General features: G+C 45.5%; 1 long non-coding RNA gene and 1 other non-coding gene across 2 annotated transcripts; one reads left to right on the top strand and one right to left on the bottom strand.

Annotated features, from left to right (window-relative positions):
• Window positions 1-1969: 1969 nt before the first annotated feature.
• Window positions 1970-22717, top strand: LOC138278843 (uncharacterized). The gene is made up of 2 exons (XR_011200868.1): window positions 1970-2219; window positions 21722-22717. It is a non-coding gene; the product is annotated as an uncharacterized lncRNA (long non-coding RNA).
• TRNAY-GUA (transfer RNA tyrosine (anticodon GUA)) lies at window positions 17588-17673 on the bottom strand. The gene is given in 2 exon segments: window positions 17588-17623; window positions 17637-17673. It is a non-coding gene; the product is annotated as a tRNA-Tyr (tRNA).
• Window positions 22718-25564: the final 2847 nt, after the last annotated feature.

Raw genomic sequence — 25564 nt, 5'->3', positions numbered from 1 at the left:
GAAAACAACCAAGCTCACTCATTTGGCCCCTAACAAGCTGCTGTTGACTTCCCCATGGGCAGCTGTTGTGTATGTGCATCCTGTTTTATGTTTTGCTTAAATTTGATGAGGAATGTATAGTTGCAGCCCCAGTGACACAACTGAGGTACAGATGCTACCATCCAGGGTCCGAGCCAGAAGGGATTCCTGGGACACCTCCCCGTGCTGCGCACTGTTAGTGGAGCCCCCCCCCGAGTCACGTGATGTATCTAATTAAGAGTGCGCCTGCTAGGCGAGGTCGGGAGTGGTGTGGCGGGACCAGTCTGTTGCAGTTATAGATATCAAGCCAGACATGGTAAGTCTCTGGGCATGTTTATTAGTAAACAATATATAGGAGCCACCTTAAACAATAACAAAACATTTTCTATATTATTCTTTTTCTTTTTAAGACTCCACCATAAAGTACGTGAGAGACTCCACCAAAAAGTTTGTGAGTCCCTAAACATGACGTCTCACACATCTGATCTTAGCTTCCACAGTAAAAAAAAAATCTGGGTAGACCTGTGTACACACATCTCCCCAGAGTCCGTGGCTCCCCTTTGGGTACTTGAACTAAACAAATCTTTGACCTGTACAGTAGGACCGTTATTGCAACCTCTTTCACATTCTTTACTACAATCACTCTCACATTCAACACCTTGGGAAGAGTCTTCAGATATCTTTACAACCTTGGACAAATTCCACCACCGACCTCCATCAACCATTACTGCATTGCCACAAATTGTTTTCACCCTAACAGGTTCACTAAAACAAGCATCACCTTTTTTAACAAACATACTTTTCTTTATCCGCACTAAATCCCCCGGGCAAATCATACGCAATTTGGTGGCTTTGATGAAGTCGTATCGCTTCTTCATACGTTCCTGTCCTAAATCCACATTTTCCTTTCACTCATTCCCTTACCTTTCATTGAACTTGCTAACCAGGACGGACACAAAATGGAAGTTGGTTTGCGACCTCTTAACGCTTCAAAAGGAGACACCTTAGTCAAGGAATCAGGTGTAGAACGATAAAACCATAACATGGTCTTAACTGCCTCTTGGATGTCAAAATGATTGTGTCTAGCCCATTTTTTGCAATCCCCAATCACTCTATTCATTCATCTATTCTGTTGAGTTGATCCCAGAATGCTCCAAACTGGCATTGTGCACCCAATTTCCGAAGTGCACTAACAAACTCATCAATTGACTCACTCTGCAACTGGGATCTCATGAAAAATTTGTGGCGTAATACGACGAGGCTCGGCTGTTTGTCAAATCTCAGAACAAGTTTTTTTACTGTTTCCTGGTATTCGTCCAACTCTTCGCCTTCTGCAACTTCAACATCAGGGAGATGTTTTAAAGTTTTTCGGCCTTTAAAGCCTAAGGAGTGCAGTAACAGAATTTATTTTCTCTCAGGTCTGTAGCGTGAGGCACCAATAGCACCCAAATAAGTCTCAAATGTGTCAAACCATTGAGACCATAAAACTGGAGGTTCTCCAGGTGACTCTAAAAATGGCGGAGGGGCAGTCACAGATTGCATAGTGCTGGACACGTTATATCTTTGTTTTTTAATACACTTTGATTTGTGTATTATGGAGTAATGTCTGCAAAACCAGTGTGAAACTGCACTCCAAATATGTATAGCAGCAAATAATGCAGGTAAATGTCTAAGCGACCGGCAAAGGTGCTCTCCACTATGTTCTGAATATGCAGCGTTAAATATAGTCACCAAAATAAAACGGATGTTAACCAAATGAAATGAGAGACACGGCAAGGATTTCAGGCGTTGCCTAGCAACAGATCCACACAATGAGGCTCTTCCGTAAGAGCTCTCCTGTTGCTAGGTTACCCAGTAAGAAGCTCATAGCGTATGCTGCTTTCGATGAGAACGCGCACGCACACTCTGCTCGCGCACACTCTGCTCGCGCACACTCTGCTCGCGCAGGCAGTGAGTGTGGCAGCACGCGCTTAGTAAGATTGTCAGCCAAAAGTCATAAAATACAACTTCCGATGAAGTCCCAAAATGGATCTCACCGCTTCAGAAAGCAAGATAACTCCTTCCACGTCGTCCGTTCCGCGTTTTTTCCGGGAAGTGCAGAGACGTGCTAGTATCAGTAACTTGAATGCGCAGGTCCTGAGGTGGCTCCAACAGCTCGTCGCCAAAACTATGTTGCAGCTATAGATATCAAGCCAGACTTGGTAAGTGACTGGGCACGATTATTAGTTAACAATATATAGGAGCCACCTTGAACACGGCATGTCGTCCCTCCACCAACCGCCGGTCCTCTGTCTCCCGTCTCCCCGACAACCCCCGCACGAGCCCATTCCAAGCCCTGCATTCCAATAGCTCCGCATTCCAATAAGCATAACACAGTCCTGACAGCACAGATGAATCTATAATAGTGTGTTACAGTATTTATTGCACCACGCGATAGGCTGCGCAAGTACGAGCTAGCCCGCGTCAGCCAGCGACATAACGATATCACCCAAGCATTGACCCTCCAGGGAGGGTGAAGTCAGGACTGCAGGCCGGTGATCCCACTGAAGCAACGGAGATGTAGGTCTGTTTTTTAGAGGATGAATGGTCAACACCAGATGACTCCAGTACAACTAACACACGCACTCCAGGCATGGCCTTTCCTTCACCAAACTAGTGCATTTTGGGACTTGAAGTCCCTGTTCACTTCTTATGGTACAATTGAAGGCACACATCTGAAAACAATGGCGTGTGATACAAACAGCGGTTGAAGTGCATAAAAAAAATATGAAAACGGTGATGCTGTGTGCATTATGGCGGGGTCAGTGAGCGTGAGTGCCAGGGTGCAACTAAAAAGGAAACATCCTGTTAGTTTTTTTGGTCTTTCACCTTCAGGTAGCTATATATAAAATAATGCGCAGCTTAAATGTAGAATACATTTAGTAAAAATATTAGTAAAATATCTTTAGTGCTACGAGGTCTCACCCTGTGACAGAAAGCACTGTGCATTTGTCAGGCATTATTTTAAACTTGCATTACTCACAGTATAAGATAGAATGCTACAAAATGTGCAAAAGGATTTAAGATAAAATGGTGCTTCTGAAATGTTTAATAGTTTTTAGACTGTACATAGTCCATTTTTTATATATATAACAGTTCTTCAAAATCACCCACTTGACAGCTCAGCTAGTAACTCCCTTGCAATACCACTCCAAAACTATCAGTCTGTGTATTCAGGAAACTCCACTGGCTCCATCAGTTTAAGCCACTACTTGCATTTCTTTCAGGCCAGCAGGCAGCCTGACAGGAAGACTTGTTTTTTTATATAGATATTGCATTAGGGTCTAATTTTCAATTACAGAAAGTGAATATATTCTTCCAAACAGAACCGTGGCACCAGGTTAGAGGGGATTAGAGCAATCAAATTCATGGTGAGGAAATAAGGAGCTTTCCGTAGGTTTCTGATTGAACTAGACCTCTCTGTATGAAGCTAATGGTTGGTACGACATTCAGTGTCCTTGGTCTTGTTAGTTTCCTTAGGAGCCCATCAGTCTTCTGTGACGTAACAAAACTGATGGCAAATTTGGAAAGACAAGGATATGGATCAAGTCTTCCAGATGAACTGATGTACAGATTGTGGCCATCAGCCAAGGAAGTCCTAAGATCATAACGTGGTTAGGAGAGGTGATGAGGTCAAAAGATAGGATCTCTTGATGATTTCCAAAGGTCAACCATAAGGGAGGGGTCATCTCTTTACCAGGTCCAGAGATCAATGGTTTTCCATCTACTGCATGGACCTGATCAGGGGATTCCTTGGGGACTTGGGGTATTTGCCTTTCTTGTGCCCATGTTTCATACAGGTACAACCAGCGTGTCCCAGTGCCCAATAAGGCCAACACATTTTCATTCTCTGTTAGGAAGTTCCAGTAGTATGGCCAAGAGGGGCTCGGAGTAACCAGTTCTCTGGAGGACCAAATAGAAGGGTTTCCTGACTTGTCCATCCTCTCCCCTCTTACAGAGGACTGGATCTGGTGTTTCCCGGAACTTTCTGTAGACTTGTGGGACAATTGGGGATTAGATGACCAGAGGAGCTGTAGTACATATATAATCCCTGCTTTCTTCTATATTCTAGTTCTGCCACAGACAAAGCTCTGAGAGCTAGCCCATTTTGCATAGCCTCCTCTCCTGAAGATGAAGAATTTTCAGAAACAGGAGTGTCAATCTTTAGAGCACTGAGATAAGTCGTTCCTGAGGTTTGCTGAACAAGGGCCCTGCACCTCTCATATCTGCATTCATTGACTCGTTGTTCAATGGCCTGCTCCATTAACCCTGCCATTGTTTCTGCACCCGGTGAATGTACCAGTTAATCTTTTATTTTCTCATGAAGGCCCACGTGAAAGAGAATAACCACAGTCCGTTCCACCCATGTCGCTCTAACCCTTTCGGCTAGCTACCAGCTCCTCACCAGAACACGAGAGTAAAGGTGATTTGTGCCAGCCTATTGCATGACACTCCAAGGCTGCTCAGGGAAAATCGTGGTGGAGCACATCTACGCCTTTCTCTCAGTTATACATGTCTCATACATGACTAACAGAAGCAGGATTTGGTTCAATGTGTTTTATTGGAGCAACTGCATTCTATCTAAAAATGCATGAATTGCAGTTACCAGAATAATGAAACTCAAATTAGCACAGTGACTAGAAAAGTGAAACAGAGGAAAAGTCCCACCATACTATCACTATAGTGAATCTAAAATCCCTTCTTGCACTACCAAGATTCTACATGGGAGCAATAGCAGTGTTAGCCCTAATTTGCCACCTAGTTCCTGAAAGGAAACACAATCCCCACACCTGTGCTATAGGTAGAGAAGAGGTCTGCTGGGAGTCCTCCCACTTGGATGAAGAGAAGACACAGAGTTTCAGCAGAAACTGCAACAGCGACGTGCGGCATAAGATGACTCGCTGGGTGCAATGTCCCCTCTGATGTGATGAGGATAGTGTGGTGCTTTATAATAAAACATGTTGCTGTTCTAAGAACTGCCCTGATGTGACAACATGTATTTTTCTGTGTCGGATAGGCATTGTACTCTTTGGACCGGCAATACCAGGTAAACTATTGTGTGCAGCCTTGGGTTGAGCACGGAATGAAAATGTTCTCCAAAGAAAATAATAACAAATTCTGCATGGAAGGGCAACTGATAAAATAAAAATGAAACATCTCCACTAAAATGAAGCTGTGCTAAAATGACCGGAGTTAAAATAATGTGCCAGTGTAAATGCTAAAATGACCTCATGACACAGCTCTAATAAGATGCAGAGACTCACAGTAGGTACAAGGCCTCGAAGGTGCAGAGACTCACAGTAGGTACAAGGCCACCAAGGTGCAGAGACTCACAGCCGATAAGTCACCACCAAAGGGCAGTCACTATGATGGGAACACAAAGTCTCTTAACTTGGTTCCTAGGAGATTCACTTCAATCTCTGGAAGCAGGGGTTCATAGTGGTGATGGGACACTAAAGACAAGTTGTCACAATGATGTCACACTTGCCGGCCTCACCCATGTACTGTAGTATATTGTTCTTGATCATGCCATTTTGGATGTTCAGCTTCTTCTGGTCAGAAAAAGCATCAATGCAGAGACTCAGGTCTCCGCCTAGCTTAGCAGCAGTAAATATTGCTCTAGGCACTGTGCCTCCTTATTGAACAGGGCTCCACTCATAGAACTTGTCCTTGGTGATAAAAGTATGAACCTTACCCATCAAAAGCAGACAACCATAGACTTGACAGAGCATTTCTTATATGATCTTATCTTGAGGTCGACTGCCTTTTTCCCTGACAGGGATTAACCAGGAAGTTAGGCAACCATCAAACATCAAAATGTATAGTGTAACCAATTTGCCCACACAGTGAAAACTCAAATGGGTAATAAAGTTAAAGGATTTTATTACTAATTGACACTCAGGTTAATGTAAACAAATCTCAAAATAATGCTGTAGAGATACAGATTAATATAGAAAAACCATAGGGTAATCAAACCTTCTGAAGAAATTTAGAAGTGTTAGCAAAAGGCAAACCAATAGTTCAGTGACAGCAATAGAAAATATTAACAAAAGAATTGAATGTTCTGAAAACAGATGGTAATCCTTCAAAAAGCCTACATTATTCCAAAAATGTAATTCCATGTAAGGACATGAGGGCAAAAGGTGAGGAGCAAAAATAGGACAAAAAGGATTTGGAAAAATGAAAAAGAAACTGGAACGGAAGGGAAGGGAAGGAGTCACCAACTCAGATGCTCAGTAAAGAGTCTTCTTCAGTGAAATTCAAGTGTAAGCCTGAAAGAAGCATGGGGGACAAAGGCGTAGTCAGAGGTCTGTACTTCTCAAAGTCCAAGGAAATCTAAACTACAATCATCCAGTGCGAGTGTGCAAAAAGTCCATCAGGTAGCACCCCTCGGATCTTACTATCACGTGCTCCATTGTATTCTCTTGTCCCACTGTAACTTATAACATCATCAATCAATCCCACAGCAGTCCTGGGAACGTGGTTGTTCTTGGTCTTCTGGACATCATTTGCAAAATGTATGAATAAGGGACAATCATCCTTTCTCTCGGGGTCTCAGTGTCAAGGTTCTGCTCCCAGACTCTCTGGGAGTAAAACAATAGCACATCTATTCTCAAATTAACATTTTGTGAGAGTGCTCCTACAATGAAATGACACATTAGCAGAAAACTAAAAACAGTTTCTCATGTTAAAGAAATTCAGTCCTAGGAATGTCTAGTTAATAATAATATTCACTAATGCTTTTTTTATATCAAACTATACCGCGCACCTCTTAATTTTGCATTCATATAATGTCACGTATTAATTCAATTTAAATTTCACATTGCAGTTAAAATAACTGAAATACAACTGTTAATAAATATACATTATATAAATTGTTATAATTTCTAGTGCAAATACATTAAAATAACATAAGACTGATTATATAAATGTATCATGTGATCATATGTCACTTAATAAATTAACCGGTTCTGTGCTCAGGACGTAATGGTTACGTCCTGAAGCACAGTGCTGCTGTGCCCAGGACGTAACCATTACGTCCTGGTCACAGAGCCCAGAGGGAGCGCTAGCGCTCCCTCTGTGGGGTTCCCCAAGTCAAGGATGGAAGGGGAAGCCCTTCCCCTTCCACCCACCCCGACCCCACCCACCCCCCCTGTGACGTCAGTGCGCGATCGTGCGCTGAATGTCACAGAGCCTCCCCCATAGCGCTGGAAGCTCAGCTTCCAGCGTGATCAAAAGAGAAATGCTTTGCATTTCTCTTTCGATCACGTGGGGGAGGCCCGGAGAGGCTTCAAAGGGAAGGAAATGTATTTCCTTCCCTTTGAAGTCTCTCCAAGCGTTTCAAAAGCCGGATTGCTTGCAATCCGGCTTTTGAAACGCCCACTAGACACCAGGGATTTATTTATTTTTTTGAAATTGTCATAAGGGAGCGACTCCTTGGGCAAGGGTCGCTCCCAGGGGGGGCATTTTTTGGGAAGGCCTTTTCTGCCCCCCCTGGGGGCAGATCGGCCTATAATTAAGCCGATCTGCCTCCAGTGGGGGCAGAAAGGGGGGCCCCCAGAGGGGCACCAGGGATATATATTTTTTTTCTTTTGTTTTTGTTCATGTTTTTTTTTTAGGTGTGGGGAGCGACCCCTTAGGCAAGGGTCACTCCCCTAGGGGGCAAATTATATTTAGGCCATTTCTGCCCCCCTTGGGGGCAGATTGGCCTATTTGATGAGGCCAATCTGCCCCCTAGGGGGACAGAAACCACTAGACACCAGGGAGTTTTTTTTTTTTTACGTGAATTTCACGCAAGGGGAGCGACCCCTTAGGCAAGGGTCGCTCCCCGGGGGGGAAATTATTTTAGGCCATTTCTGCCCCCCCGGGGGGTAGATCAGCCTATTTTGATTAGGCTGATCTGCCCCCAAGGGGGGCAGAAACCATTAGGCACCAGGGTTTTTTTGTTTTACAGATGGGGAGCGACCCCTTGGACAAGGGTCGTTCCCCTGGAGGGGGAAATTTTATTTAGGCCATTTCTGCCCCCTTTGGGGCAGAAACCACTAGGCACCGGGGATTTTTTTTTTGGCGCCAATGTCACGCAGGTGGAGCGACCCCGTAGGCAAGGGTCGCTCCCGGGGGGGAGTGGGGGGGCAAATTTATTTTAGGCCATTTCTGCCCCCCCCTGGGGGCAGATCGGCCTATAGTCATTAGGCCGATCTGCCCCCAGGGGTGGGCAGAATCCTCTAGGCGCCAGGGCAAATTATTTTTTTGTGTTTTTTTGTTTTTTGTTTGTTTTTTTAGAGATGGGGAGCGACCCATTAGGCAAGGGTCGCTCCCCTGGGGGGCAAATTGTATTTAGACCATTTCTGCCCCCCTTGGGGGCAGATTGGCCAATTTTAGGTCAATCTGCCCCCAAGGGGGCAGAAACCACTAGGCACCGGGGATTTTTTTTTTGCGCCAATGTCACGCAGGGGGAGCGACCCCGTAGGCAAGGGTCGCTCCCGGGGAGGGGTTGGGGGTGTGGAGGGTCAAATTTATTTTAGGCCATTTCTGCCCCCCCTGGGGGCAGATCGGCCTATAGTCATTAGGCCGATCTGCCCCCAGGGGTGGGCAGAATCCTCTAGGCGCCAGGGCAAATTATTTTTTTGTGTTTTTTTGTTTTTTGTTTGTTTTTTTAGAGATGGGGAGCGACCCATTAGGCAAGGGTCGCTCCCCTGGGGGGCAAATTGTATTTAGACCATTTCTGCCCCCCTTGGGGGCAGATTGGCCAATTTTAGGTCAATCTGCCCCCAAGGGGGCAGAAACCACTAGGCACCGGGGATTTTTTTTTTGCGCCAATGTCACTCAGGGGGAGCGACCCCGTAGGCAAGGGTCGCTCCCGGGGAGGGGTTGGGGGTGTGGAGGGTCAAATTTATTTTAGGCCATTTCTGCCCCCCCTGGGGGCAGATCGGCCTATTGTTATTAGGCCGATCTGCCCCCAGGGGGGGCAGAAACCTCTAGGCGCCAGGGCAAAAAAAAAATTGTGTTTTTTTTTATTTGTTTTTTTTTTTAGAGATGGGGAGCGCCCCATTAGGCACGGGTCGCTCCCCTGGGGGCAAATTGTATTTAGACCATTTCTGCCCCCCTTGGGGGCAGATTGGCCGATTTTAGGTCAATCTGCCACCAAGGGGGCAGAAACCACTAGGCACCGGGGATTTTTTTTTTTGGCGCCAATGTCACGCAGGCGGAGCGACCCCGTAGGCAAGGGTCGCTCCCGGGGGAGGGGGGGTTTGGGACAAATTAATTTTAGGCCATTTCTGCCTCCCCTGGGGCCGGCTGAGCTAGAGGCCAAAATCCACAGGTAGGCACTGTTTTCTATGAAAAAATGTGATGTGTCCACGTTGTGTTTTGGGCCATTTCCTGTCGCGGGCGCTAGGCCTACCCACACAAGTGAGGTATCATTTATATCGGGAGATGTGGGGGAATGCTGCATGGAAGGAAATTTGTGGCTCCTCTCAGATTCCAGAACTTTCTGTCACCGAAATGTGAGGAAAACTTGTTTTTTTAGCCAAATTTTGAGGTTTGCAAAGGATTCTGGGTAACAGAACCTGGTCAGAGCCCCACAAGTCACCCCATCATGGATTCCCCTGGGTTTCTAGTTTTCAAAAATGCGCTGGTTTGCTAGGTTTACCCAGCTGCCAGCTGAGCTAGAGGCCAAAATCCACAGGTAGGCACTGTTTTCTATGAAAAAATGTGATGTGTCCACGTTGTGTTTTGGGGAATTTCCTGTCACGGGCGCTAGGCCTACCCACACAAGTGAGGTATAATTTTTATCGGGACGCTTGGGGGAACGCTGGGTGGGAGGACATTTGTGGCTCCTCTCAGATTCCAGAACTTCCTGTCACCGAAATGTGAGGAAAACATGTTTTTTAGCCAAATTTTGAGGTTTGCAAAGGGGGTAACAGAACCTGGTCAGAGCCCCACAAGTCACCCCTTCTTGGATTCCCCTAGGTCTCTAGTTTTCAAACATGCACAGGTTTGGTAGGTTTCCCTAGGTGCCGGCTGAGCTAGAGGCCAAAATCTACAGGTAGGCACTTAGCAAAAAACACCTCTGTTTGCTTTCAAAAAATGTGATGTGTCCACGTTGCGTTTTGGGGCATTTCCTTTTCGCGGGCGCTATGCCTACCCACACAAGTGAGGTATCATTTTTATCGGAAAACTTGGAAATTTGTGGCTCCTCTCTGATTCCAAAACTTTCTGCCACCAAAATGTGAGGAAAACATGTTTTTTCAGCCAACTTTTGAGGTTTGCAAAGGATTCTGGGTAACAGAACCTGATCAGAGCCCCACAAGTCATCCCATCTTGGATTCCCCTAGGTCTCTAGTTTTCAAAAATGCACAGGTATGGTAGGTTTCCCTAGGTGCCGGCTGAGCTAGAGGCCAAAATCTACAGGTAGACACTTTGCAAAAAACACCTCTGTTTTCTTTCAAAAAATTTGATCAGTCCACGTTGCGTTTTGGGGCATTTCCTGTCGCGGGCGCTAGGCCTACCCACACAAGTGAGGTATCATTTTTATCGGGAGACTTGGAAATTTGTGGCTCCTCTCTGATTCCAAAACTTTCTGTCACCAAAATGTGAGGAAAATGTGTTTTTTTAGCCAAATTTTGAGGTTTGCAAAGGATTCTGGGTAACAGAACCTGGTCAGAGCCCCACAAGCCACCCCATCTTGGATTCCCCTAGGTCTCTCATTTTCAAAAATGCACAGGTTTGGTAGGTTTCCCTAGGTGCCGACTGAGCTAGAGGCCAAAATCTACAGGTAGGCACTTTGCAAAAAACACCTCTGTTTTCTTTCAAAAAATGTGATGTGTCCACGTTGCGTTTTGGGGCATTTCCTGTCGCGGGCGCTAGGCCTACCCACACAAGTGAGGTATAATTTTTATCGGGAAACTCGGAAATTTGTGGCTCCTCTCTGATTCCAAAACTTTCTGTCACCAAAATGTGAGGAAAATGTGTTTTTTTAGCCAAATTTTGAGGTTTGCAAAGGATTCTGGGTAACAAAACCTGGTCAGAGCCCCACAAGCCACCACATCTTGGATTCCCCTAGGTCTCTAGTTTTCAAAAATGCACAGGTTTGGTAGGTTTCCCCAGGTGCCGGCTGAGCTAGAGGCCAAAATCTACAGGTAGGCACTTTGCAAAAAACACCTCTGTTTTCTTTCAAAACATTTGATGTGTCCACATTGCGTTTTGGGGCATTTCCTGTCACGGGCGCTAGGCCTACCCACACAAGTGAGGTATCATTTTTATCAGGAGACTTGGGGGAACGCTGGGTGGAAGGAAATTTGTGGCTCCTCTCTGATTCCAGAACTTTCTGGCACCAAAATGTGAGGAAAACGTGTTTTTTTTAGCCAAATATTGAGGTTTGCAAAGGATTCTGGGTAACAGAACCTGGTCAGAGCCCCACAAGTCACCCCATCTTGGATTCCCCTAGGTCTCTAGTTTTCAAAAATGCACAGGTTTGGTAGGTTTCCCTATGTGCCGGCTGAGCTAGAGGCCAAAATCTACAGGTAGGCACTTTGCAAAAAACACCTCTGTTTTCTTTAAAAAAATGTGATCTGTCCACGTTGCGTTTTGGGGCATTTCCTGTCACGGGCGCTAGGCCTACCCACACAAGTGAGGTATAATTTTTATCGGGAGACTTAGGGGAACATAGATTAGCAAAACAAGTGTTATTGCCCCTTGTCTTTCTCTACATTTTTTCCTTCCAATTATAAGAGAGTGTGTAAAAAAGACATCTATTTGAGAAATGCCCTGTAATTCACATGCTAGTATGGTCACCCTGGAATTCAGAGATGTGCAAATAACCACTGCTCCTCAACACCTTATCTTGTGCCCTTTTTGGAAATACAAAGGTTTTCTTGATAGCTATTTTTCACTCTTTATATTTCAGCAAATGAATTGCTGTAAACCCGGTATAGAATGAAAAAGCACGGCAGGGTGCAGCTCATTTATTGGCTCTGGGTACCTAGGGTTCTTGATGAACCTACAAGCCCTATATATCCCCGCAACCAGAGGAGTCCAGCAGACGTAACGGTATATTGCTTTCGAAAATCTGACATTGCAGGAAAATGTAACAGAGTAAAACGCAGAGAAAAATTGACGTTTTTTTCACCTCAATTTCAATATTTTTCTTTTTCAGTTGTTATTTTCTGTAGGAAACCCTTGTAGCATCTACACAAATGACCCCTTGCTGAATTCAGAATTTTGTCTACTTTTCAGAAATGGTTAGGTTTCTGGGATCAAGCAGTGGTTTCATGCCCATTTCTGTCACTGACTGGAAGGAGGCTGAAAGCACAAAATATTGTAAAAATGGGGTATGTCCCAGTAAAATGCCAAATTGGTTTTCTGATTCAAGTCTGTCTGTTCCTGAAAGCTGGGAAGCTGGTGATTTTAGCACTGCAAACCCTTTGTTGATGCCATTTTCAGGGGAAAAAACCCAAGCCTTCTTCTGCAGCCACTTTTTCCCCTTTTTTTGAAAAAAACGAAATGTTCACTTAATTTTGGCTAATTTCTTGGCCTCATTCAGGGGAACCCACAAAGTCTAGGTACCTCTAGAATCCCTAGGATGCTGGAAAAAAGGACGCACATTTGGCTTGGCTAGCTTATGTGGACAAAAAGTTATGAGGGCCTAAGCGCAAATTGCCCCAAATAGCCAAAAAAAGGCTCGGCACAGGAGGGGGAAAGGCCTGGCAGCGAAGGGGTTAAGGTACTCAAAATACATTTCTCCTACTGCTACAGTGAATGCACTTCGTACTTGAGTTTAAGTGCCCCACTATACATTAGATTATTGAAATGTTGGGAGCTTAATTGAAAACTATGGAGTGCTCCGGGCTTCTAATGGCTGGTAGAAGCCTAGAGCTCCACCATTCCAATGTTGTCTGGTTCATAACTGTTGCTATGAACAAAGGCCTCACCGAGCCCAAGGGGATTCCAATCCCCATCAGACTTGGTGAGGCCTTTGTTTTATTTATTGAAACATTCTTCTCTCTAGTGGCAGAATGTTCTAATGGCCTTGTAGCCCTCCGTAGCAGGGCTATACCGACATTAAAGTGCTGCTCCCTTCGGCTCGGGCCTTTAACACTATAGCGGGCCTTTAATGGACGTATAGCCCGCTCTAAGGCTATATTAGTTCAATATTAGTTCACACATTATGCTCTATATTATGGTCACATATAGATCAACATTGTGACATTAGGGGTTGCAGAAAATCTAGTCTTCACTAGACTGCATGTAGTAATCACATTCCTCCACGGACCCAGTACTGGGGCTGTTGGCTCAAATCCAACTGTTCAGATAAATTAGAACTTCATCCCAAATTTCAGAGCACTCTGAACACTGAACATTTATTGATCGTGTATGCCACAAGTCCATGGCAACAAATCACAGGAAAACTGGAATTCCTATTCTGTGATTACTTCTAGATACCTCCTGTAGCCAGGCAGGTGTTGCTGGCAGCACAGACCTGAGCCTGTGGGCATGGGCAGTGACCCCGTTCCTTTGGTGCAGGTGTGCAGCAGTGGCCCTACCTTTGGGTCTCTGTATTGCTTTGCTGTTGACACATTCTGCTGCATGTAGGGAAAGAGGAAAATGCCTCCCAGGATTGTTTTTGTGCAGGAAGGTGTCCCTTCCAGCACAAAAATAATCCCGCATTCACGCACACACTCTTCCACCGTGGTACAAGGGTGCTTGCGTTGGTGCTAGGCAGCTAAGAGAGCGCCAGCCCAGGGGGAAAACAAGAAGTGCGCCTTCTGCCATAGATACCGCACATTCCAGCCCTTTCACTCACTTTGACACAAGGAAGTGCAGCACGGTGACTATGCCGAATGCCAAATCCCCATAAATATGCCCCTTAGTTTACATGTTTAAGCTGCACCCCTTGCGGATGCGCCCACTTTTCCATCCCACCAAAATCCCTGTGTTCTCTTCCCTCTTCCTAGTTTATAATGTCCTTCAGGGGAGGAGACCAGGAAGTATCCATCAATGGAGGGGGCGACGTCAGCCACACACAGCTGCATTTTGGCACGTTACCAGTCAAGTAGGTACAATAATAAATCTTTCTAGTGTAGTCGGGTGCACTTAATTTTCCTATAGATAGTTGTTAGTAATGGGGTCTCTAGTTGGCAGTCGGTTTGCACCCTGTCCAAGAAGGGACCCTTATTCTAGTTAGGATAAGGGAGCTACCCACTCAGATAACCCCTGCTCACCTCCTTGGTAGCTTGGCACGAGCAGTCAGGCTTATCTCAGAAGCAATGTGCAAAACACTTGCACATAAAACACAGTGATACAGTGAAAACACTACAAGAGGACACCACACCAGTTTTAGAAAAATAGCCAATATTTATCTGTGTAAAACAAGACCAACATACAGTGCTAAAGATATGAATTTTGTAAGATTTATCATAAAAATACAGGGGCATATTTATACTCTGTTTGCGCCGGAATTGCGTCGTTTTTTTTTACGCAATTCCGACGCAAAACTAACTCCATATTTATACTTTGGCGTTAGACGCATCTAGCGCCAAAGTCCATGGAGTTTGCGTAATTTTTTAGCGTGGACACCTACTTTGTGTTAAGGATATGCAAGGTAGGCGTTCCCGTCTAAAAAATTGACTCCGAGGCATGTGTGCCGTATTTACACTCCCGGGCAAAATTCACGCCCGGGAGTGGGCGGGTCAAAAAAAATGACGTCCGGCCGCTTTTGCGCCGTTTTTTAACGCCTGGTCAGGGCAGGCGATAAGGGACCTGTGGGCTCGGAAGGAGCCCAGAGGTGCCCTCCCAAGCCCCCAGGGACACCCCCTGCCACTCTTGCCCACCCCAGGAGGACACCCAAGGCTGGAGGGACCCATCCCAGGGACATTAAGGTAAGTTGGGGTAAGTATTTTTTATTTATTTTTTTGTGGCATAGGGAGGCCTGATTTGTGCCCCCCTACATGCCACTATGCCCAATGACCATGCCCAGGGGACATAAGTCCCCTGGGCATGGCCATTGGGCAAAGGGGCATGACTCCTGTCTTTGCTAAGACAGGAGTCATTTCAATGGGGGTTGGGAGTCGAAAAAAATGGAGCAAAACGGGTTGAGGCGAAAAATTTGCCTCAGCCTGACTTGCCCCATTTTTTGGCGCCCAAGCTCCATATCCCCCTACACCGGCGCTGCCTGGTGTACGTCGTTTTTTTTCACGCACACCAGGCAGCGCCGGCGGCTAACGCCGGCTAACGTCATTGAATAAATACGGCACCCGCATGGCGCTTCAGAATGGCGTTAGCCGGCGCTAATTTTTTTGACGCAAAACTGCGTTAGTGCAGTTTTGCGTCAAAAAGTATAAATATGGCCCACAGTTCCTTGAAGTAGATAGCTCCACATGGGGCTATCACAGCGTCATGATCACCAAAACCAACAGTTCAGGACAGCCGCAGCGTTACGGGCCAACTACGGTGTCGGGAAGACCTGCAAAACAGTACCTGTGGAATTGCAGGGTGTAGAGATCCTCACTGTGAGTTCCAGAGTGCAGTGTCACTGACGTTGGGGTGTCGGTTCCGTAGTTGGTGGGGGGGTCATCGGGCCCATGAAGTCACACGCTTGCAGATCAAACTCCGGGCTGATGAAGTCAGGAGCGCTGGAGTGGATGGCATCTGGCTGCGGTGCAAAGTGGGACGATGCAACGTGAGGTACCAACAGGTCATGGTGCAGGCAGCGGCTCAGTGACGCCATTCAGCAGATTTGGTGAGACCAGGGCTGCCATGTGAAGCAGGCGGTGCAATGTGCAGTTTTACCAGGTCACGGTGCAGCCAGCAGCGTGGTCGTTGCTGAAGCTCTGTTGTCAGTAGGCCCAAGCCAGCGGTGCGGGACGGGACGATGTTTTGTGACCCTCGCGAGCGGTGTCCACAGGCCACGGTGCAGGCAGGAGTGCCTGGTGACGACACTGGAGTCGATGGGGCTGGTGTGGGTGGACCGGGGCTGCGGTGCGAGAGGGTGCTTTGTGTACCTCACAAGCGGTGTCCACAGGCCACGGTGCAGGCAGCGACGCAGGTGTCAGCAGGAGCGGTGTCGTTGGGGATACCCAGGCTGCGGTGTGAGCAGGTGATGTCGGAGTGTGGGGCCCACAGGTCACGGTGCGAGCAGCGGCTCGGTGAAGTTGTCCGATGATGGCGTCGGTGAGACCAGGGTCGCGGTGCAAAGCGGGGCAGTGCAGCTCCGTCCGGCGTCAGCAGGTCATGGTGCAGCCCAGCGACGTTGACGGCATGGCAGTGTTTTTTCTCCTTGAACAGCACAAAACACACAGTTCATTGTGCTGTAGGAAGAGGAAACTGATGTCTTTGATATCCCTGAGACTTCCAAAAGGAGGCAAGCTCTACTCCAAGCACTTTAAGAACTTCCTCAAGCAGGACACACAGCAAAGTTCACCCTTTGCTCTCTTGTCAGGCAGAAGCAGCAACTGCAGGCAAGTCCAGCAAAGCAACACAGCAAAGGGACAGTACTCCTCCAGCTCTTCTCCTGGGCAGAGGTTCCTCATGATTCCAGAAAGATTCTAAAAGTCTGGGGTTTTCGGTCTTCTTCTCATACCCTGTTCTGCCTTTGAAGTTGGCAAACTTCAAAGCAAAGTCTCAAGGGTATGCAAGATCCTTCTTTGTCCAGGCCAGGCCCCAGACGTACACCAGGGGGTCGGAGACTGCATTGTGTGAGGGCAGGCACAGTCCTTTCAGCCACCACTCCTCCCTCCCCTCTAGCTCAGCTGGCTCATCATGATATGCAGGCTACACCCGCCCCCTTTGTGTCACTGTCGGGAGAGGTGCAAAACAGCCCAACTGTCAAACTGACCCAGACAGACAATCCACAAACAGGCAGCGTCACAGAATGGTTTAAGCAAGAAAATGCCTACTTTCTAAAAGTGGCATTTTAAAACAGACAATTTGAAAACCAACTTCACTAAACAATGTATTTTTTTATTGTGAGTTCAGAGACCGTAAACTACACATTTTCATCTGCTCTCAAAGGGAAACTGCGCTTTAAGGATAGTTAAAGGCAGCCCCCATGTTAAACTATGAGAGAGATAGGCCTTGCACAGTGAAAACTGAAATTAGCAGTATGTCACTGTTAGGACATAAAAACACACTAGTATATGTCCTACCTTAAACATACACTGCACCCTGCCCATGGGGCTGCACAAGGCCTTCCTTAGGGGTGCCTCACATGTAGTAAAAGGGAAGGTTTAGGCTGGCAAGTGGGTACACTTGCCAAGTCGAATTGGCAGTTTAAAACTGCACACACAGACACTGCAGTGGCGGTCTGAGACATGATTACAGGGCTACTAATGTGGTTGGCACAACCAATTCTGCAGGCCCACTAGTAGCATTTGATTTACAGGCACTGGGCACCTCTAGTGCACTTTACTAGGGACTTATTAGCAAATAAAATATGCCAATCATGGATAAACCAATCATTAGTACAATTTATATGGAGAGCACTTGCACTTTAGCACTGATTAGCAGTGCACTCTCTGCACAGAAAAAAATGTCCTTCGAGCCGGATTTGAACCAGCGACCTAAGGATCTCTGACTTTGCACTACAGTCCTCCGCTCTACCAACTGAGCTATCGAAGGGGCTGGGATACTGCACCTGACCCGGTTTTTTTCTCCATCTCATGCAAGCACACCTGCTGATCCCACTGCAGCAATGGAGATGCAGGTCTGTGTTTTAGAAAATGAGTGACCATCAGATGACTCCAGGACAACTAACACAAGCACGCCGGGCATGGCCTTTCCTTTCCTTCACCAAACTAATGCATTGTGGGAGTTGTAGTTCTTCACTTCTTAGGATACAATTGAACGCACACACCTGAAAACAATGGTGTGTGATTCAAACAGGGGTCGAAGTGTATTAAAAAATACGGGAACAGTGATGCTGCGCCCATTATGGTGCGTTCAGTCAGTGTGGGTGCCCGGGTGCAACAAAAAAATTAAACATCCCGTTCGTTTTTTTTGTCTTTCACCTCCACGTGCAGCTTAAATGTAAGATAAATTTAGTTAAAATAATTTTTGTGCCACGAGGTCCCACCCTGTGACAGAAAGCACTGTGAATACGTCAGTCATTTTTTAAAAACTTTATTACACACAGTATAAGAAAGACTGCTACAAAATGTGCAAAAGCGGTTAAGATAAAATGGTGCTTCCAAAATGTAGATTTTAGCAACGTTCAGACTGTACATAATGCAGTTTTTATATATGTATATCAGTCCTTTAAAAGCACACACGTGACAGCTCAGCTAGTAACTCCCTTGCAATATCACTCCAAAACTATCAGTCTGTGTCATCAGGAAGCTCCAGAGGCTCCATCAGTTAAAGCCAATACCTGCATTTCTTTCAGGCCAGCAGGCAGCCTGGCAGGAAGACTTGTTTTTTATTTAGATATTGCCTTAGGGTCTCCTTTTCGATTTCAGAAAGTGAAGATATTCTTCCAAACAGAACAGTGGCACTAGGTTCGAGGGGTATCGAGCAGTCCAATTCATGGCGAGGAGGTAAGGAGACTTCCTCAGGTTTCTGAATGAACTGGAGTTCCGTGTATGATGCTAGTGGTACCACATTCAGTTCCCTTGGTCTTGGAAGTTTCCTTAGGAGCCCAACAGTCTTCTGTGACGTAACAACATTGATGACAAAATTGGGAAAACAAGGATATGGTTCAAGTCTTCCAACTGAATTGATGTGCGGATTGTGGCCGATAAGGCAAGGAAGTCCTAAGATCATCACATGGTTATTAGAGGTCAAAAGATAGGATCTTTTGATGTGTTCTAAAGGCCAACCTTAAGGGAGGGGTCATCTCTTTACCAGGTCCAGAGTTCAATGGTTTTCCGTCTATTTTATGGACCTGATCAGGGGATTCCTTGGGGACTTGGGGTATTCGCCTTTCTTGTGCCCATGTTTCATCCATATACAACCCGCTTGCCCCACTGTCCAATAAGGCCAACACCTTTTCATTCTGTCCATTAGGAAGTTCCAGAAGTATGGCCAAGAGAAACAGGGGAGTAACCACTCTGGAGCAACAACTAGAAGGTTTTCGTGACTTTTCCATCCTCTCCCCTCTTTCAGAGGACAAGATCTGGTGTTTCCCGGAACTATCTGAAGACTTGTGGGACAATTGGGGTTTAGATGACCAGAAGAGCTGCAGTACATATATAATCCCTGCTTTGTTCTATATTTTCGTTCTGCCACAGACAAAGATCCGCAAGCTATCCAAGTCTGCATAGGCTCCTCTCCTGAAGATGAAGGATTTTCGGAAACAGGAGTGTCAATCTTTAGAGCACTGAGTCAAGCAATTCCTTGGGTTTGCTGAAAAAGGGCGCTACGCCTTTCATATCTGCGCTCATTGAGTCGGTGTTCAATAGACAAGGCCTGATAAATTAACAATGCCATTGTTTCCGCTCCCGGGGAATGTACCAGTTCATCTTTTATTTTCTCTTGAAGGCCCTAGGGAACGAGAATAATCAGAATCTGTTCCGCCCATGTAGTTTCAGCTGATAACTTGTGGAAGTGAGTGATGTATTGCAGAACATCTGGATTGCCCTGCTGAATGTCACAAAGAGCTTCTTCAGCCGAAGTCTCTAAACCAGGACTTTCAATCATCCATTTAAAGGCTGTGGGAAAGGTTGAATAGTCAGAAAGGCTCAGGTCTTCTGCGGCTGCCAAAGGGGTTGCCCATGCTAATGCCAGGCCTGATCGGGTGCTGATCAGATACCCCATATTGGCTCTATCCAGAGTAAACTGGCCCGGACAGAAGGCAAAGAATACTGTTAGGGAGTCTAGAAATTCTTTTAATTTGATTGGCTCTCCAGGAAAACGAATGGTTGCTGGAGAAATTAATGAAACAACAGATGCTTTAGCAGTAAGGCTTGACGTAGGGCCAAGTTTTCATTTGGCAGTTGTTGCAATTCCTAAGCTTGTTGTTGAACTGTCTGAAACACAGCTTGTGCAGAATTCACCCGACGAGCCTGAGGTAATTCTTGTGAAACGTCCATACTTCCACGGTCTGAGCATGTAACTGGGCAATGCAGTCTGTCAGGGTCTCAGCAGACAGACTTCTATTCGCAGCTTTGGAGCGATGGGAAAATATGGAGTCCAGGTTTTGACTGTCCTTGTCTGCCAAAGGTAGGGGCAAACCCTTCTGGCAGCCTTGATGCTGCCAACAGTGGAATGTATAAGCAGATCGTGCCCTTCAGAAGGAAAAACCCAGAATGGGAAAAAACCTCTGATAGCGTTCAGAGGCGCCCAGGAGGCTGATGAGGACTGATGGAAGAAGACCAGGACTGCAGCAAGGCTCAGAAGGCGCAGATAGCGCTAGTGGAAATGCCAGAACCAGGAGAATAGAAAGGTTCAGAAGGGAAGCAACAGGAGTACGGATCACCAGCAGGAGCAAAGAGACAGCAGGAGCAATAAAACACCAGCAGGAGCAATGAAACTCTAGCAGGAGCGAGGAGACAGCAGGAGCAATGAATCACCATCAGGACGAGGAGACACCAAGGAGAGCGAGGAGACACCAGCAGGAGCAAAGACACATCAGCAGGAGCTAGAAGTGTTCCAACACAAAGGAGAAAGACAATTCTGCTTCTTATATACTAAAAACCAGGAAGTGACATAGAGGAAGAAGTGAGGCCGCCATGATGGATTGGAAAATGGTGGCAGGAATACATGATGGAGCCTCATTGATGGATTGGTTAAGTAAAAACCCTTTCCAGGAATTCTGGGAAGAAGAAATTAGAGACAGCAAGAACATGGCCCCCAAGGAGAGGAATGCCTCCAGCCCAGCTGACAAGTAAGGCGTGTAATGGCCCTCGGCGGCTCCTTGCAGGACATCCCAGGCTGCAGGTAAGTGTTTAGGGCATTCCACTGGGCAGAACGCCAGGGAGGCAGTGGCGGGAGCTGCAGGTTGTGCTGCGACCTGTGGCGTGACAGAAGGAGAAAGACGAAAAACAGTGAAAAAGAAAGAAAGCAGGAAAGAAAAAGAACCCGAAAGAGAGAGATGAAGAAGATGAGAGTGTATTGTGGTGGATGAAAGAGGCATCGGGTGAAATCAAGACTAGCAGCTGTGTTTTCAACGTACCCGACAGCACCAGCATTGACTTTGAGGAAGTCTTTCAGCCTCTGCACCTATCCTTTTACAAAATAAGCACTGAATTAGGGTAATATAGTTCATGATTTTGATAATATTATGGCATTTATAATATTTCTATTTAATATAGACCTTCTAGGCATGTTCCATCACAAAATGGGGGGGGCCGGGACACAGTTAATTAGATTAGGCTCATAGCTAAATCCAGGTTCTTCTTGTTTACCATGGATTTTGTAGACCAAAAGTATCTTACAGTTTGAAGTACTCTCTCCCACAATGCCGGTGGTTCTCTGCCAGGAAGCTGACGTTGCAGCAGATATGCTAATATGAGAATATGCTAATGAGTTGCGTATAATGACTAATGAGAACATTTGACATTTGATTAACAGTAATTGAAAATAATGTGTAATGTGTAAAATGTGTCCACGGGAGTGGTCACCATCTGTGTTATCAGTACTAAAATAATGTGAAAATGTTTAATAATTTGTACTAATGTGTTATAATGAGAGATATAAATTTATGTTATGATGATTCATGTCCTTAATTTAGCTATATCAGAGGCCTAGTTGGCGCTGGGCCTTGCTTGCTTAAACATGGAGACGAGATGAGCTGCCGTAGACTGGAACTGAAGAAAAGAGACCTTGAACTGCACAGAGTTCACCATGAAACACCACTAGAAAAAAATTGCAAACTCACCAACGGACAGGAGACGATCAGAACAAATTGATACAATTATGTGTAGACTAGGCTAAATGTACTTTCCCAGGATTCAAACATTAGAGCTACAGACTGAGACTTGGGAGAAACAATTTCGTTTCCCGAAGAAACCGGATGATGTACTCATCGACAAGAGGACCAATCATGTTGATGGAACTTGACTCTCAAAATAACGTAGACAAGTGGTAAACAACATTTATAGGTTATAGTCATAACCCCTGATAAGGTTGACCAATGCGCAAATTGTGGGACGGACTGAGAGACCCTAATAAAAAGTCATGACATGAGGGGAAGAATCAGAACGGAGGGCGGAGAACAGAGAGGCGAAAGTTGATGACGTCAGGAGACGCTGTCCGAAGTGCTGAAACTTGGGCTTGCTTCCTGTGAGCCCGAGTCTTGTTGATGACTGATGGCCTGGAGACGAAGACTGACTCGTTGCTGATCTATCTTGGATAGGTAGCTATAACCTGACTGACTAATGAATGCTTTTTCTTTCTAGGTACCAACTGTGCTGTTTTAAATGTTTTTCTCTTTTTTTCCAAATTAATGATTTTGACTAAATTGTTTTTTTCGCATGAAGACCCACATGCTGATGCTAATTTGGAGATAGGTAGGCTGACAAGGGTGACTTAGACTGACTGACTTATATTGCTGAATTATTTGATTGCTCATGAATTGCTATGCTTTGTTTAACGTTGGTTGCATATTAATAAAGTGCTGCGAAGCCATTGCTTATGTTGATAGTAAAAATTGGAAATCATGATATTGTTGAATAAAGGTTTATGACTAGAGTTGTAACTAATAGGGAATAAACAGAACTAACTTTCATATGAGTGATGGTGGTTTTTCTGATTAGATTAGTTCATGGAATTTTAAGTTGCTGGACGATCCAAAAGATTCATCGACCTATACACGTCCCCTTGTAAGTTTACTTACTTACGACAAGGCGCGCTAGCACTGACTTGGCAGGAAGAGGCGAGGATCACAGTCAGTGCTGCACAATTCAGAGCAGCAATGGACTGGATTTGTGGTGTCATGCAGCCTTTGTGGTTGAAGTGAACTATTCTGCACTATTTAAAAAGTGGTGACACGAAGACATGGTTGTAAGATTCAGTGTACTGCTATAACCAGACTCATAGTTGACTGTGTTCGCACCTGAGGGAAGTGACATAATCTCTGGCTTCTGCCGTTCCTCATAACAGGATGCTAAGCCATGATCAGCAGCTGTCGTAGGACTATCGTTGTAGGAAAGAGACTGCTGGAATTAGGGTGGGGATACCACCAAGCATGGGGGACTGAGTCTGAGCCGCACTGTAAGATAGCTGTCGGTCTAACCCTTTCGGCTACCTACCAGCTCCTCACCAGAACACGAGAGTAAAGGTGATTTGTGGCAGCCTATTGCATGACACTCCGAGGCTGCTCAGGGAAAATTGTGGTGGAACACGTCTACGCCTTTTTCTCAGTTATTCATGTCTCATACATGACTAACAGAAGCAAGATTTGGTTCAATGTGTTTTATTGGAGCGACTGCATTCTATCTAAAAAGACATGAATTGCAATTACCAGGATGATGAAACTCAACACTATTAGCGCAGTGACTAGAAAAGTGAAACAGAGGAAAAGTCCACATCATACTATCACAATAGTGAATTTAAAATGCCTACTTGCACTACTAAGATTCTGCATGAGAGCAAAAGCAGTGTTAGCCCTAATTTGCCACCTAGTTCCTGAAAGGAAACCCAATTCCCATACCTGTGCTATAGGTAGACAAGAGGTCTGTTGGTCTGCTGGGAGTCCTCTCACATGAATGAAAAGAAGACGCAGAGTTTCAGCAGAAGCTGCGATGACAATGTGCAGCATAAGATGGCTGGCTGGAATGTCCCTTCGGATGTGGTGGGGGCAGTGTGGTGTTTTATAATAAAACATGTTGTTGTTCTAAGAACAGCCCTGACGTGACAACACATATTTTTCTGTGTAGGGTAGATATTGTACTCTTTGGACTGCCAACACCTGGTAAACTATTGTGTGCAGTCTTGGGCTGAGCACAGAATGAAAATGTTGGGCAAAGAAATGAAGAACAAATTCTGCATGGAAGGGCAACTGATCAAAATAATAAAACATCTCCACTAAAATGAATCTGTGCTAAAATAATAAGAGGAATAAACATGACATGTAACTAGATGAAAGGGCACAGGCCCAGGACTAAAATAATGTGCCTGTGTAAATGCTAAAACCAGGAAACCCTCCCCATTGTTCGCGCAAAAGTGCAGAAGACTACAATAAAATCATAATATTAAAATTACCATTCCTACATTAGCTCCTAAAAGCAAACTAAAATATACCAAAAAAAGAGATAAAAAATGTCCATGCTGGCAAGAACAACAGACCATAGTAGAGTCAAATTAAGAAGGCAAAATGAGAGAAGATCAACAATAATCGCGGTCCTTTAAAAAATTGCTAGCGTCATAAATTGTTAATAAATCCAGGAAAGACATCACCTCGGCAGGTGATAGTATGGTTGGTTGACAAGGAAAGCGAGGGAGCACTCATGTTCCTAAGCTCCAGCCATAGCTATGGCCAAGGCAGCAGCATTCCGAGCAGTGCCAGATGTTGTAGCACCGAAAGCCACTTCATCCACAAGGGGCCGCTCATAGAAAACTTCTTGTACCAACCGCAATCTCAATGTGCACGTCTGGTAATGAACCCTCATCGAGAACACCAACAGACCTTCTGCGTGCAAAGAAGATACGTACTGCATGGTAAGACACACTTCAGGTGCATGTTCGAATGGACCCCACAAACATCTAAAGATGGGCTGCGTGCAATTCAAAACCAGTCTGAATGACAAAGATCAGTTGGACTCCAGTTCCTTCAAGAGTGGTGCTCCAAAATACTGCATCATTTGTTCACGACACAATTGGGCTGGTACAAGAGCCATCAGTCCTCCTTGTTGAGATAGGGCAGCCATTTTGAAGGAAAAGTAGTAACAGCAACATGTAGCTAATTAATGCCAAACTAACAGGGAATCCCACAAAAACACTTAAAAAAATTGAGTGTATGGCTGAAGGTATTACGTCAAAGATAGAAGAGAATATGCTGACAAATCTAGAGCCGATAGCCTTAAAGAAATGTATAATCCCAGTGGTATTAGATGTGTTAAAAATGCAACATATTGGTGCACCGAAATGTTTTGGAAAGTTGGTATTTAAACGGGACTGTATTGCTGCGGATGACCTAGTCACTTGGAGAGCATAGGTCTAGCAGGCAGATGTGAGTGCCATGTGCTTTTGAAAAAATAAAGCCTTCAGTCTGCTCAGCCTGTCAAAATTTACATTTGAAGAAGCAATGTGAGGCCACATTTCTGCTACTTTTATCTTTCACGTCGGGGAAAAAGTATAGTTCCCGCAACAGGTCACAATTTGGGAGACCAAAACTAAGTAGGCAATTCCAGCTCCCATCCCATAACAGCTTTCTTCATTCAGCATCACATAACTCCTATTCGAGAGCACCTGGAATGCCGGACGTATCAAAGGGAAAGGAACATCCTTCAGATAACAAACAAAATTTGCTGCTGACACATTACACGTTCCATGCAAGAACAGCTGTTTGCAAATCAGTGAATGGCTCACAGAAGTCTTGCATTCGCTTTTACTAAGAAGCAACTCTTTCACACCA

The sequence above is a fragment of the Pleurodeles waltl genome, unplaced genomic scaffold (genome assembly GCF_031143425.1).
Source record: "Pleurodeles waltl isolate 20211129_DDA unplaced genomic scaffold, aPleWal1.hap1.20221129 scaffold_67, whole genome shotgun sequence".
Taxonomy (NCBI): Eukaryota; Metazoa; Chordata; class Amphibia; order Caudata; family Salamandridae; genus Pleurodeles; species Pleurodeles waltl.
Note: the sequence above shows the minus strand (reverse complement) of the source record. Positions and strands in the feature narration are given on the sequence as shown.